Source organism: Cygnus atratus, chromosome 6, assembly GCF_013377495.2.
Source record: "Cygnus atratus isolate AKBS03 ecotype Queensland, Australia chromosome 6, CAtr_DNAZoo_HiC_assembly, whole genome shotgun sequence".
In the NCBI taxonomy this organism is placed as follows: domain Eukaryota; kingdom Metazoa; phylum Chordata; class Aves; order Anseriformes; family Anatidae; genus Cygnus; species Cygnus atratus.
In genome coordinates this window covers 39,360,987-39,373,595 of record NC_066367.1, presented here as the reverse complement: position 1 = coordinate 39,373,595, position 12,609 = coordinate 39,360,987, and positions in this window count along the sequence as shown.

Here is a 12,609-nt window from a genome sequence, read left to right as displayed (position 1 = left end):
TTATTTATTTCAAGAAGTTATGATAGTGGTTTTGAAAATGTGAACAAATAGCATAGTTGTTTTGTTGTTGTTGTGTTTGTTGTTGTTGTTGTTGTGTGTTTTATTTTTTTTTAAGCCTAAATCTGTATCATCTGAAGCAATCACTCTGGCACAGCTGAAATATGTTGTTCATCTCAGGAAGGCCTGTAAGCCAAGCACTTTTCAATGCCCAGCAAACAAAGGCAGTTTTTCGCCTCGTTTCGGTGCCGGGCGCTGGTGCCAGGCCCCATCCCAGCCCCGCTGCAGGCCAGGTGCTACGCGGGGGCATGGAGTGGGACCTGGGACGGGGCTGCCACTGCGGGCGGGCTGGGCTGGGTGGTGGCAGAGAGGGGCAGGCTGCCCTGGGAAACGCGCCTGGCTTCTGTCAGAAAGGGGCAGCGAAACCAGCAGATCCCTGCAAGACGTCTTGATTCCATCCAGATGGCATTTTTCTGTTGGAAAAAAAAAAAAGTTCCATTAAAAAAATAGAATAACCCCCCTGATTAGTGCAGTAAATAATAACAGTTCGTGAACTCTGTCCAAATTCCTGCCACTTGCGTGTGTCCACGCACTGCTGATGAACTCTCCAAGTGAACGTTGTGCAAATCATCCTTACAGAGGTGATGCAAATGCATCAAAACATCCTCTGGAGCACTCTCCTGCAAAGCAGCCCCAGCTGAGTGCGTGGCACTGTTATTTAAAAGAATATTCTTTGAAGGAATAAATCATCGGCTCTATTAATCCATGCCGAGGTCAGGGCGAGGACGCAGCCAGAGTGGTGTTCGTGGGGGCTACGGTGACTTCTCTTGGCAGTATTGGAGGAGCTGGGAACAGTCAGGAGTTTATACTGCTATTATTTATTATTTTATTAAGAACTCCAGAGGTACTGCTTCCTCAGAGAGGTGGATGGATAAAATGATGCTTAGAAGTGCCCTTAGATTAATTAATGTAGCTATAACAACTTTATTACAGAAACAGCAAGTGAAAGGCTGATATGTACCATTGCTTATCACGGAACACTTAAGCTACAGCTGTAATTGTTTATGTGAACATCAATCTTTGCTACAGATTTGGAGTTGGTTCAATTTTGCAGCTGTTTCTCAAACCAGAACCTTTCCTTCCCTACAATATTTTATTCCTACCCTTAACTAACTCAGAGAAGGTTGACAAAGGCTAGCGAGTCTTCAGTCTCAGCAAACACAATTTGCAGCCTTTAGACCAAAACTGTACAGCCAGGTAGGTGCAAGTCTACAGTGTAATAAAAACCCAACGATCAAGCTTTCTCCATCCACTCTTTTACCATAAAACAGTTGTCGTTCTTCAAGATGACTGTCAGCAGACTGCATTTTCCTGGGAAATATTTAATCGTTTGCAAGAAAAACAATTTTGAGCCATTTTGAAGTTTGAGTAGGTGAACTTGAATAGATGAACATAGCAGAGACATGTTAAGTACAGAGCTAGCATCGCAGGCACCAGGCCAGTACAAACAAGCGCTGTGCTGCGGGTATGTCCATGCCGAGGTTAGAGGGTGCTCCCTCCCATCCTGCTCAGGGTCGTGCTGAGACGGGCTGAACACCTGCTAGTGACTGACTTGTCTGAAAACCAGAAGTAGGTAGAGAGAGTAACATGTAATATGTTTTACTTTAAATAATTTTACTAATAAATTAGTATTTGTAATCAATAGCCAGCACTTATATTTCTTTTTTGTCAGTTCTCACCCAGCTGGAGCCACGTGTCCTTCTTAATTCACTGATATCTGCATATTTTTAGAGCCTCAGTTTTTCTCGCCCTCACACACTGTTTGTACTGGAGATCAAGCGATCGATCCGCCTGCCTCGTGTCACAGGTTAGCCAGGTGGCCCCGCGCTATTGTCACAGCCTGCAGCCCTGCGGCTCCTGGGGACTGCGCGTGCACAACGCTCGGGGACTCCGATCTTTAATTACTCTGTTTGCGAGCTGCGCCATCACCGGCACTGGGTTCACATCCACAACATCCCCCAGAGCTGCCGAGCGTGGTCAGCATCGCTGCGGGAACAGGCGCTGGTTTTAGCCTGCTTTCAGTGTACGTCACCAACAGCGTTTGTGGGCTCATGGCCAACCACAAACCCCCGCCCTCACTCCCCAGAGCTCCTCAGCTCTGTGCCCAGCTTCCCGCTGCAGGACCCCCTTGCAGGCCCCCATTTTGAGGCCGTTGGGATCTGAGCACGTGTTGCACAGGGCAGGACTGCCCTTCATCAAGTGTGGCCGTGGGACAAAAACCCTTGTGGAACTTCCCACAGCAGTGCTCTTGCTCTGCAGTGCCAGCTCTCCATTGCTGCCACCTCCTCCCTCATCCCAGCGCCAGGTGGCTACGATGGGAGCAGCGGAAGGTGCTGCCCTGTGCCCTGCTCCACCACTGCCCCCCTGGCTAACCTGGAATTACCATCATTAGTTAGCGCATTCCTTTCTTCCAGGAGCTTATGGACGTCCTAGGAAATGCCAGGCTGTGAGACATCCACGCAGTATTGCAGCTTCGGGTGGGCACGGGAACAAGCTGCTGGAATTTTTTTATTTTCCTCTTATGTTACAGATTTTAGAAGGAGTTTCTTCCAGGCTTGGAAGAGAAATTAAAAGCCCTTCTCATCTACGTCAGAAACGCACGGGCGCTGAAGTATTGGCAGACGCTGCACAGATCATTGCCACTGATCGCTATTTGGTAGCTATGTAATTAGGGCATTCAGTAAGTCGCTGCAACTTGTACATTCAGACACGTCTTAACCCAAAGTATCAGGTGCTGCTGCTGTGACAGGACTCTTTAACACTCCTCTCCACCTTAGGAGACAGGATTTTCCTCTCCCAGCTCCTGCTCCTTGGATCTTGCTCTGAAGCTCCTTTGCTCATTAGAATAAACATGTAAACAATCTGCACTGTAAGAGTCTGTGAAACTTTCTATACATTAAATAATGTAATTCAGTTTAAATATCAGTTCATTATCTGTTGCTCGGTAATATCTTTATCACTGGCAACTGATGGGAGCTGATTACGATGAGTTGCAGCTCTCTCTTATTAATTGCAGTTGATTAACATAGTTTAATATTACAGATACCCTTTCTCTGCTGCTAGATTTTGCTGTTTTTCAGCTGCCTTGAATCCCTGGTACATGGGGAAATACCTCCCTCTAGTGCTAACCTCTGTATTTCTTTGTGGAGTCATACACTGTCTTTGGTAAGGCACGGACTTTATGAAGTCTGATCTGGAAAACGCTGAGACTGTTTTGGATACTATCTATTCAGACTCGGATCTTACAGCTCTTCCTGAAAGGGCTAGCACCACTTTGAAGTAAAATACCACGTACTTAAAAGGCCAAGGGCAACGAAGGGAATAGCGATGCAGAAAGGGAGACTTATCTAAGATTAACGCCGCTTGTCAAAGTATGAGAAATGTAGGATGCCAAGGTAGATCTGGACAGAGAAAATTGGTGTTCTGCTTCAGGTGAGCTGAGTCGCAGTCTGAAGCGTTCCTAAACCAGCGCCTTGCCAGGCGACCTGGTGGACCGGCAGCTTCTCGCCACGGCAGGGAGGAAGCACGGGATCGTCCCCATGCCACCCAGGGGGTGGCAGGCCCCAAGCTAGTGTCCTTCTCCTCCAGGAGAGGCAGCACCACCACCCATGGGACTGCTCGGAGCCTGCCACCAGCAGCAGGCAGTGATTCCTCACGTACGTGCGGGACAGCTCAGCCTCAGTGCTGTGCACCCTCCGGGCCTCTTCATGCTCCTGCCTAACTCTTGGCTGGACAAAAAGCTCAGGCAATGCGTTAGCCCAGACCCCAGATAGTTACGGTGTACAAAACCCTGTTATAGAAACTGCTGTCTGTTTGCTTGGGGATGCACGTGCACCTTAAACTGGAGATTTCTTAAAAACTTTTGGTGCATTCATAAAAAAATGTTTTAATAGATGTGGGAGTCAGAAAAAGAGGAGGGGGGTGATTGGAGATGACTGTAGCGTGACTGCTTCCTGCCAGTAATTTCCAAAGTTATTTCTCATACAGTATGAAAATGCTTGGTATGTTAGCACTCTAAGTTAAGTGTCTCAAATGTGCATTTAATTTGGATTTAATAACAGCATTTTTCCTTATGAAAACTCAGTCAATTATTGAAAGCATTTCTTGAGGTTTAGCAATTATTTAAGAGGTGCATTTACTGTAAAGTAATTAACTCAAATGGCATGTTCATGGAAATAGTATATTTAAAACAAATTTAAATATTTGTTAGCAGAAGGAAATATTTTATACTACTGTAATTTGATAATCTTCACGTTCATTGTCTTTAAAACTTTTTAGTATCATTTAACAACTTTATGGAGAATTCTCAAGAGACCTGGGGGAAAGACCCTTGGGGATAAAATAATAAGTGCTTTTAAATATGACACAAGTGATAGAGAATTTGAAAAAAAAAAAAAAAAGTGACTGTTTTCAGTTAAAACCAGCTGTCCCTAGCTTCTTTCTAAACAGTTTATTTCTTACAGAAAAATAAATAAATAAATAAATAAACACAATAGTCATTAAAATTAAAAATTATGAAGGAAAGGCAGGAAAACAGGAAAAATCCTGGTTATTTATTTTCCAACTATTTTGATGCTCATGAGCAGACAATGGCCTTTTTTCTGAGCTGCCGTTTTCTTTCATCCTCTCCCAGCTGTCTGCCTGGTACAGAAGATGTGGCCGGGGTCACGCAGAAAAGCCGGGGTGGCTCCCTGAAGCCTCTGTCACAGAAGATTTCAGCTGAAGCCCTGTGGAGGAGAGGCCCCCTCTTCATCGCTTCCCGTCCCGCGCTGGCTGGGGCAGGGAAAGTCCCTCCCAGGACCACACCGAGCATCTCCCTGTGATGCAGCAGGACCGAGGTCCCACCAGCTTTTGGGAAAAAACATTTACTGAATTTCAGTCAAGAATTGAGAACACTGTAATGAGTCCTCCTTAATCACCAGTATAGATCAAACTCCTCTACAGAGCTCACTGCATGGAGCAGGATGGGCAGCAGTGACAGAATGGTGATGCAATTTCGGTGTGACAATTAGATGCAATTAATAAATGCAGACGTGACCTGTCCTGGCACTGCCTGCCCCACTGCGGGCGAGAAGTGCTCCGTGCTGGTGGTGGGTTTGGCCAGGCCCCGTTCTCCCTTCTGTGTAGGCAGTCTCCGGTCCTGGCTCACTTTCTCTCATCACCAGACTTTCTCATCGTTTCATCATTGCTTTTCGCCCCCATGCACCACAAGTCTCCTCTCCCTGCCCCTTGCCCAGCTGCCCCAGCCTTCAGGCCAGGAGGGCAGGCAGCTGGCACCTGCAGTGGGGTCAAACCCTGGCACCAGGCTGGGATCTGCCTTGCCAGGCAGGTGATGCTAAGGGCAATGCTGGCTGCATGTTTCTGCCAGGACGGCAAGAAAAATATTATTAATTTTTACTAATGCTATTAAATACAAAGGACTGAGGCACGGGGAGAGCCATTTTTAAAGGACAGTGTGCCCTGAACGAGGGGGGAGGCAGGAGGGGAGGCTGGCTGTGGTAAAGCAGGCATGAAATGACCTATTAGGGAGATTAAAATAAACCCACTTCAGCACAATGGGTGTAGTTACATCATTACATTTATTGGGCTTTACATTTATTATTGACATAGATATTTCTCATTACTGCCTGCAGACCTAAATTCATTCCTCTCCCTTATCCTTTTAATTCTGTCATGCTCCTTCTTACAGCATCTGCTGCTAATTTAAAACAAGGAAACAGACAGGATTAGAATAGGTGCCTTGGAAATTGCCCCCAGACAGCTTCCATCGGGCGGGCAGGGATGCTGAGTTTCCGACGGAGCTCTGGTGCCAGCCCCGCACAGTCCCGCATGCAGCAGCGTTGGGAGCGCTCCGGCTGTGCATCGAGGAAGCCCAGCGCTGCCTTTGGATCGGCTCCCCGGGGGCAGGAGCTGCCTTCAGAGCACAGTGTCTGTGCAGCCCATTCCCAGGAGCAGTGAGATAAAGCAAGTCAGCCTGCCGGCCTGCACGAGGTTGTCCATCGGAGTGTACGCAGGTTTTCAAGTCAATGGGCTCTTATGTTAAACTCGGGTACGCTGCACCATGGAGGGAAACCCTGGGCAGCAGGTGTGCTGGACACTGCCGTGCCTGCTTAGCACCGTGCGGCCACCAGCATCCATCCCGAAGGTCTTGGGTGCAGGGGGCTGCTGAGCAGCTTGTCCTGCTAAACACACAGACCAGCCGCATTGCCTGTGCTGTGCTGTGCAACCCCGGGGGGGTCTGGTGGTTCTGAAGAGAAGGGCTACCAATAAACTGTTGTCTTCTTCGGTACTCATTTCTAGTATCTGTAGTACAGTGTTGCACGATACCTTAGGGACACACAAGGCAGAAGACACGCGAGCTGTTCTCGTGCATGGGCAGTCGGTGTCGAGTCAGTGAGCTGCCCCTGGCAGGGCATGCGCCCAGCACCCAGCTCAGCGCCCACCCTCTGGTGCCCTTGTTCCTCCTTTTCTGCACCTGCCTTGGGGGCGCAGAAAAGAAATGTGTTTGGGGGTTATCACAGCAAGGAAACTCATTAATTTGTTCACGTGTGCAGTACTAATTACAGAAGATGCACAGAGTCCTGGCTGTTCCCTTACCCTCCTTGAGGGCTCACTGGCAAACGCAGCATTGTTCGTGGCGGCACTTAACACCTGTAACACCCAGTGTCTGTCCGTCTGTCCCCCTGTCCCCCCGTCCCCCTGTCCCCGCGTCCCCCGGCGCGGCCGCCCGGGCGGTGCCGCCATGAGGGCACGCTGAGGGGCGCTCTTGTCACAGCGATGGCGCGGCGCGGGGCGGGGACATGGCGGCGTCCTGCCCGTGTTCGGCAGTTTGCTTCAGCCCCCACAGGCCTGTCCGAGCCACCTGCGTGTTGGTACAGCCAATTCTGCAAGAAATAGGGCGGGTTCTTGTTTGCTTGCTTGTTGTTTTTTGTCTTCCTCTCCTTTGGTGTGGGGTCAAAGGGCCCTGCTGATTGGGAATTCTGAACTTTGGACAACGCAGTGGCAAATGCCGTGGATGACCCTGCTGGGGTTCCCCCGAGCAGGGGCTGCACAGAAATCCCCATGGCTGTGCCGCACAGGCTTTTGCTCGGCGCAGTTTTGCTGGCTGTGCCCGCTCTGTGCGTCCGGGAAGGAGCAAGGCTGCTCTGCCAGAGGCATTCCTGGCTGGCACTGCCCGTCCCTGGAAGCACCACTCATGAAGTTCAGCTTTGTTAGTTGAGAGAGAGATTAAGTGCACAATATCACTGCTAACTCAGAGCCCCTGGGCTGCTTGCCAGCACTTTTGTTAGTAACCAAGCACAGGATTAACCTGTAATAACACAGACGGGCTCACAAGATGATAATTTACAGATTTGCTCTGAATGTTAGCAATTCGAGCCATCTGAAAATTACAGAATTTAACGTGTTTTGGAAAGATTTTAGAAAATGCTTGGAAAAGATAACCAGGTGAACATCCAGAGTGTATGGCTGAAGAATGAAAAGGATTTAAGGAAAGGAAAGTGCGAGTAAAACTGAAGTATCTGGCAGTGAGCAGCCAAGTTTCCCGACTTCTCTTAGTCCTGAGCTTGTTTTCATACCTTACTCTCCAGCTGCCAAACAAACCCCATTTCTAACCTGTTACATAATGTTTTAGCTCACAGCCAGGTCGGTATCTTGTTACATACATGTCATTTGCATGTATATGTGTATATATATACATACACACGCATATTTTTCTGCATACACACATTGATATATATAAAGGAACAGATATTAAGGGGGCAGAATAAACCAGAATAGATTAAGAAATGCCACATTAAAGTCATCTGTGCAGCCCCTTGTCCACACTGAGCACGACACCATCTATATTTACCAGCTCTCACATTATCTTTCCTACGTGCAATATCAGCTGTTATTTGTTGCTCGGCACAAAGTGGCCTGGAGATAACAGGTTGGATCCTCCACACGGGGGGTGTCTTTCTGTCAGCGCTTGGCCGGTGTCGGGTGATCTCTCTTGGCCTTCAGGTTAGGGACAGAGGGGGCAGGGTGTGAGAACATGTCCCGCTTTTGTGGACCCCCTGGCTCGTGCCCCCTCACAGAGGGTCGCTGTCTCACAACAAAGGGCTGGCAAACGCCGGTGAGCCTCTGCTGGTGGCAGGCTGGGCAGCCTGTGGCTGTCAACTGGTGGGGGGACAGGGCTGGAAGCCCCCGTGGTGGTGCCTGCAGACACAAGGTGTTCTCAGCCCCTGGGCCCCATGAATATTGCAGCGGTCAGGGCTGGGAATTACGTTTGTTCTGGTGACGCAACTTCTGAATATTGGGGTCTTTACTCTGGTTCAGGGGCTTTTCACACACTGAAAATTTATCATTTGTTTTCCAGGGTCGTATTTTGTAAGAAGCAAGAAACGTTTTGTTCTCTGAAGAGCAAACTTTACTTTCATTTGACCGTGGTTCCAGTCAGGTTTGGCCAAAACAAGGATCTCTGTTCTCAGTCAGGACCAGCCGAGGTGGCATAAGCTACATTCCCCTTACCTTACCCCAGGTAATACCTTTCATTTAGGGCTCGCTATTAATTTTAAAATTTTCCATTTAAAATTTCAAGGTGGTTGTTCATTTCACCATCCATCAGCAAAAAATGAAATTCAGCAAAGCCAGAACAGCTGGGTCTGTCCCCCAGCCCCAAGTACCACTCTGCTAGCTCAAAGGGAACATTGTTCAGGCAAAACCCATCATCCTGAAACATAACATTTCCAGTTGTAGTGCCAAGTACCTAGGGATAGGATTTGGCCCTAAAGTACTTGAATCATCCCATGCTAAAGACAGGTTTTTATTTCATTACCTTTGATGGGAGTTGCATCAGGCTCTGCAGGAGCCGGAGCTGCCCTTTGCATCTTCTCCGTTTTATGGTAACACACTCGTAATTAAATCTTATCTAAAGTGCTCGAGAGCAGTTCTTGAAATTATTTGTGGGATATCACATGCTTCTTTATGGGCTATATTTGTCATTGTTATCTGTGTGCAAGCAGTTTCCAGCTCTGTGCGTGGCCTGCAGCTGGGGTGGCAGCAGATGCCTTGCAGGCGGCCCCTCGCCACAGCGGAGCTCAGCTGGGGACAACAGCACAGCAGGAGTGCCACGGGACAGTGGGTGCTGGGTTCGGACAAAGCCCAGGACAACAAAGAACAGTCACCCCACTAATTGTATAAGTCCTCCCAAACTTGCTTACCCAGCGGTGAGTCCCCATCCCGCTGTTGTTCACAGTGGGAAGCTGTCAGGGCTTGGCTTCTGAAACACAGCAGCAGTGCTCCAGGGCATGCAGGCTGGGACGGGGTGAAGGATGCTCCACGTCATGGGCACTGGGTCCTCTCCTCTTCAGCCCAGACCCTGCCCCAGCACGGAAGGGTTACCTTCATTCTGGGGTGAAGGTAGAGCCTGCAGCTCGATCCCGACCTGCTGACCAGTGCTTTTTTACCAAAAATCAAAGTGCTAGAATTAGAGAATATTTTGCAGTGTAATAGTTTGCCAAATATAGTTTTTCTCTAGTGAGGAATATTGATGAAATTTCATCTGACTGTGATTGAAGTAACACTTCAAATGTACTATATATAGGCCTTTTTTTTTTTCAATTACTAACTAGAGCAGTGATTGCACAAAGGCCTGGTGGAAGGAAGCTGGGGCTGTTCAACATTCACCATAAGCTTCAAGCTGGTGCCTGTGTCCGTAAATCACTGAATGTATGCCCTGGCTGAGCACTTTGGCGCTGTGACACCAAGTGCCCATGGGACAACCAAGCCACTGGGAAAAGCTCTGCACTTGCTTTGGCCCGTATTTGTAAAACCCAGCAGAAGACAGCCTTTGTGATGTGATTAATGCAGCAGCGTACGTGAGCTGTGCGGCAGTCACTACAAAAAGGCCATTTAAATAATAAGTTTTCTGAGAAGGACAAAAGGGGTAGCAGCACTTCATCTATATTTATGCTGCCACAAATGTGTGGCAGATGGCAGTGCTTTTGTGTCTTCACACTTTCAGTGATGTTTAATTACATTTCTATAAATAGCCAGTTTTATGACTTGCGGTCAGATGCTCTTTCATCGTGGTGGGAAAATTAAGTAATAACAAGCACGTCGAGAGAGCTGGTGCGTTTTTCCCCTCCCTTCAGGCAAGCCCCCTGTAATCATGGCAGAGGATTTTCAGAGGTCAGGGTTTCTGCCAGGTTTCCGCTGTGCTCTGTGTTTTCCCAGTGAACTATGTGGAGATGATGTGTGAGCACGGTGCCAAGGCAAGAGCTGGTGCTGGTGAGTGTGGCAAGGAGCACGAGGAGCACGAGGAGCATGCCGTGCCCACCGCTGCGGGATGCATCTGGGTGCGAGGCCGAGCCTCTGCCCTGTGAGTGCTGCCCGTGGGGGGAGCAGAGGTCGCCCTCCCTGGAGGGGCAGTGCTCCAAATCCTGCTTGGCCGTTTCCCGCAGGTGCCAGCTGGCTTTCCTATTTATATAGCTCCCCGTCCTTAGTTGGAAATACCGTAATGTTTATTTTATCAGAGATAATTGTAATTCATTCCCTTGGGATTTAATTGCAGATGGAGGTTTGTATGCTAACCCCAGTATTTATCACCCAAAAAAGGGCTGGGTTTGCTGGGCCAGTGGCCCGTGGCTGCGTGGCCCTGACTTGGGGGCATCCCTATATCATGGCATGTGTGTATAGCAGACAGGCATGCCTGTAGACATGTACATGCATGTACAAGTATGTACATATGTGTATACTATATATATATAGGTATCCATGTATATATACACATATATATTATTGCCTAAGCATGGTAAGTCTCACTCAATTGAAATGAATACTGGCTTTTAAAAATGGAAATTGTAGCCTCCTCACTATTTTGAAGGAAAAGTAAGTAAAATAGTAATTGACAGCTTGACACATGCTGACTGTCATGTGGAAAATATGTTTTTTCTCATAGAGAAACCTAGGGACAGGGAAGAGCAAGTTTCAGATTTCCAGGCTGAAGAGCACACAGAGGGCAATCGTCCCCAGAACGCCTCGTGCTCTGCTTTTACTCCTTCTTCATTAAACACTCTGCCGCGTGAAGATCAAATGGGTGTAACGAGGGGAAACATGTCAGAGCCACATCTTCTCGAGAGGCGCCTGAGCTCTGCCAGAGCCCACACTGGTGCTCTGTGGGGAGCGCCCGGGTGAAACGAGCAGGGCGTGCTGTGGGGGCTGCGGGGGGGAACGGGGTGTCAGAGTAAAGGCAATGTACTGCTTGGTTTTGAAAAACTGGGGAGAAAGAACTTGAGATTCAAGCTAAATGGGAAGCGAGCTGCAAAGCAAATTGAAAACCAGCATTTAAGCTTTTCAAGCCACTTATTTCTCATTTATGTGTAGATCTCTGACTCTGGGAAGAGCACTTGTAAGATCAGCTGTTCTGCTTACAAGGCTGCGGCTCTCACCACGTGCAAAAGGCATTGGTTCAGCAAGTGTCTGGCTAGAGCCAGCGGTCGGGCAGGTCGTCCAAAGGGACACACCAGCATCTCACTGCCCTTGCTCTCTGCCCGAGGGCTCAGCCCTGTGGGTTTCAGCACGGGGTAACTGTGAGAGCAGGAACAGATAACCACAGAGAGGGAGATTTGCAGTTTAATGAAAATGTGCTCTGAACTGTGAAAGGCAACACACAATTTTTGAGATTATGAGTTTACCAGTATTTATTAAAGTATCAAAACCTGAAATAAAAATAATTGAATTACAGTTTCCAGGCAAGCTTCATTTTATTTTCTGCATTTCACTGCAGGTCACCATGAAATGTTTCCAAATGCGCCAGGAGCATGTGCAGGGCGTAAATTACAGAAGCACATCCATTTTTGCTGTGCCTCCCACAGCTGGGCGGGCTGCTGCCTTCCTTGTCCAGGCACTGGGCAGCCTGCGGGGTGGCGGGGAGGGCTGGGGCACTGCGCTGCCCCCAGGAGCAAAGCCACGGTGTGGTGCTGAGCTCCAGGTCTGCCTGCGCTTCGCAGGTCGTGTGTGCCTCATCCAGTGGGGCAAGGTATCTGTCGTAGCGTATACTATTGGTACAGAGCCGTTGTTTGGCACAGCACTGTTTCTCTCTCTACATAACAAATCAGTAGTGCTCAATAAATGCAGAAGAAAGTTGATTCGGGAGCTCAGCATTTATGGATAGCTCTCGAGTTCTTGTAGGAAGGAAAAGCTGAAGCTCTGCTTGCTGGTGGGCAAACACCATGGAGTGGCCTCTTGCAGGCTCCTTTGTTTCACTGTCTGTAAAACTGGTGGTTACACCATCAGCTCACGGGGGAGATGGATTCCTTAATGCTTGGGAGCACTCGAGTACTCAATGGTGAGCAGCAGGGAAGACCACAGGAGAACAAACACTTCTCCCACCAGCTCAGGACGGCACACCATCGGTAAGGCACAGCCCCCAGGCAGGATGATGTGCCTGCAACATGCCGCGAGGCCATGGGGGCACTGTGTGGGGTGGATAAGATGTGAGGTTCCTGACCACACCTTCAGAGGGCTGGTATTGCAAACCGGTGGGCTCTTCAGGGGAGAAGGCGTGAG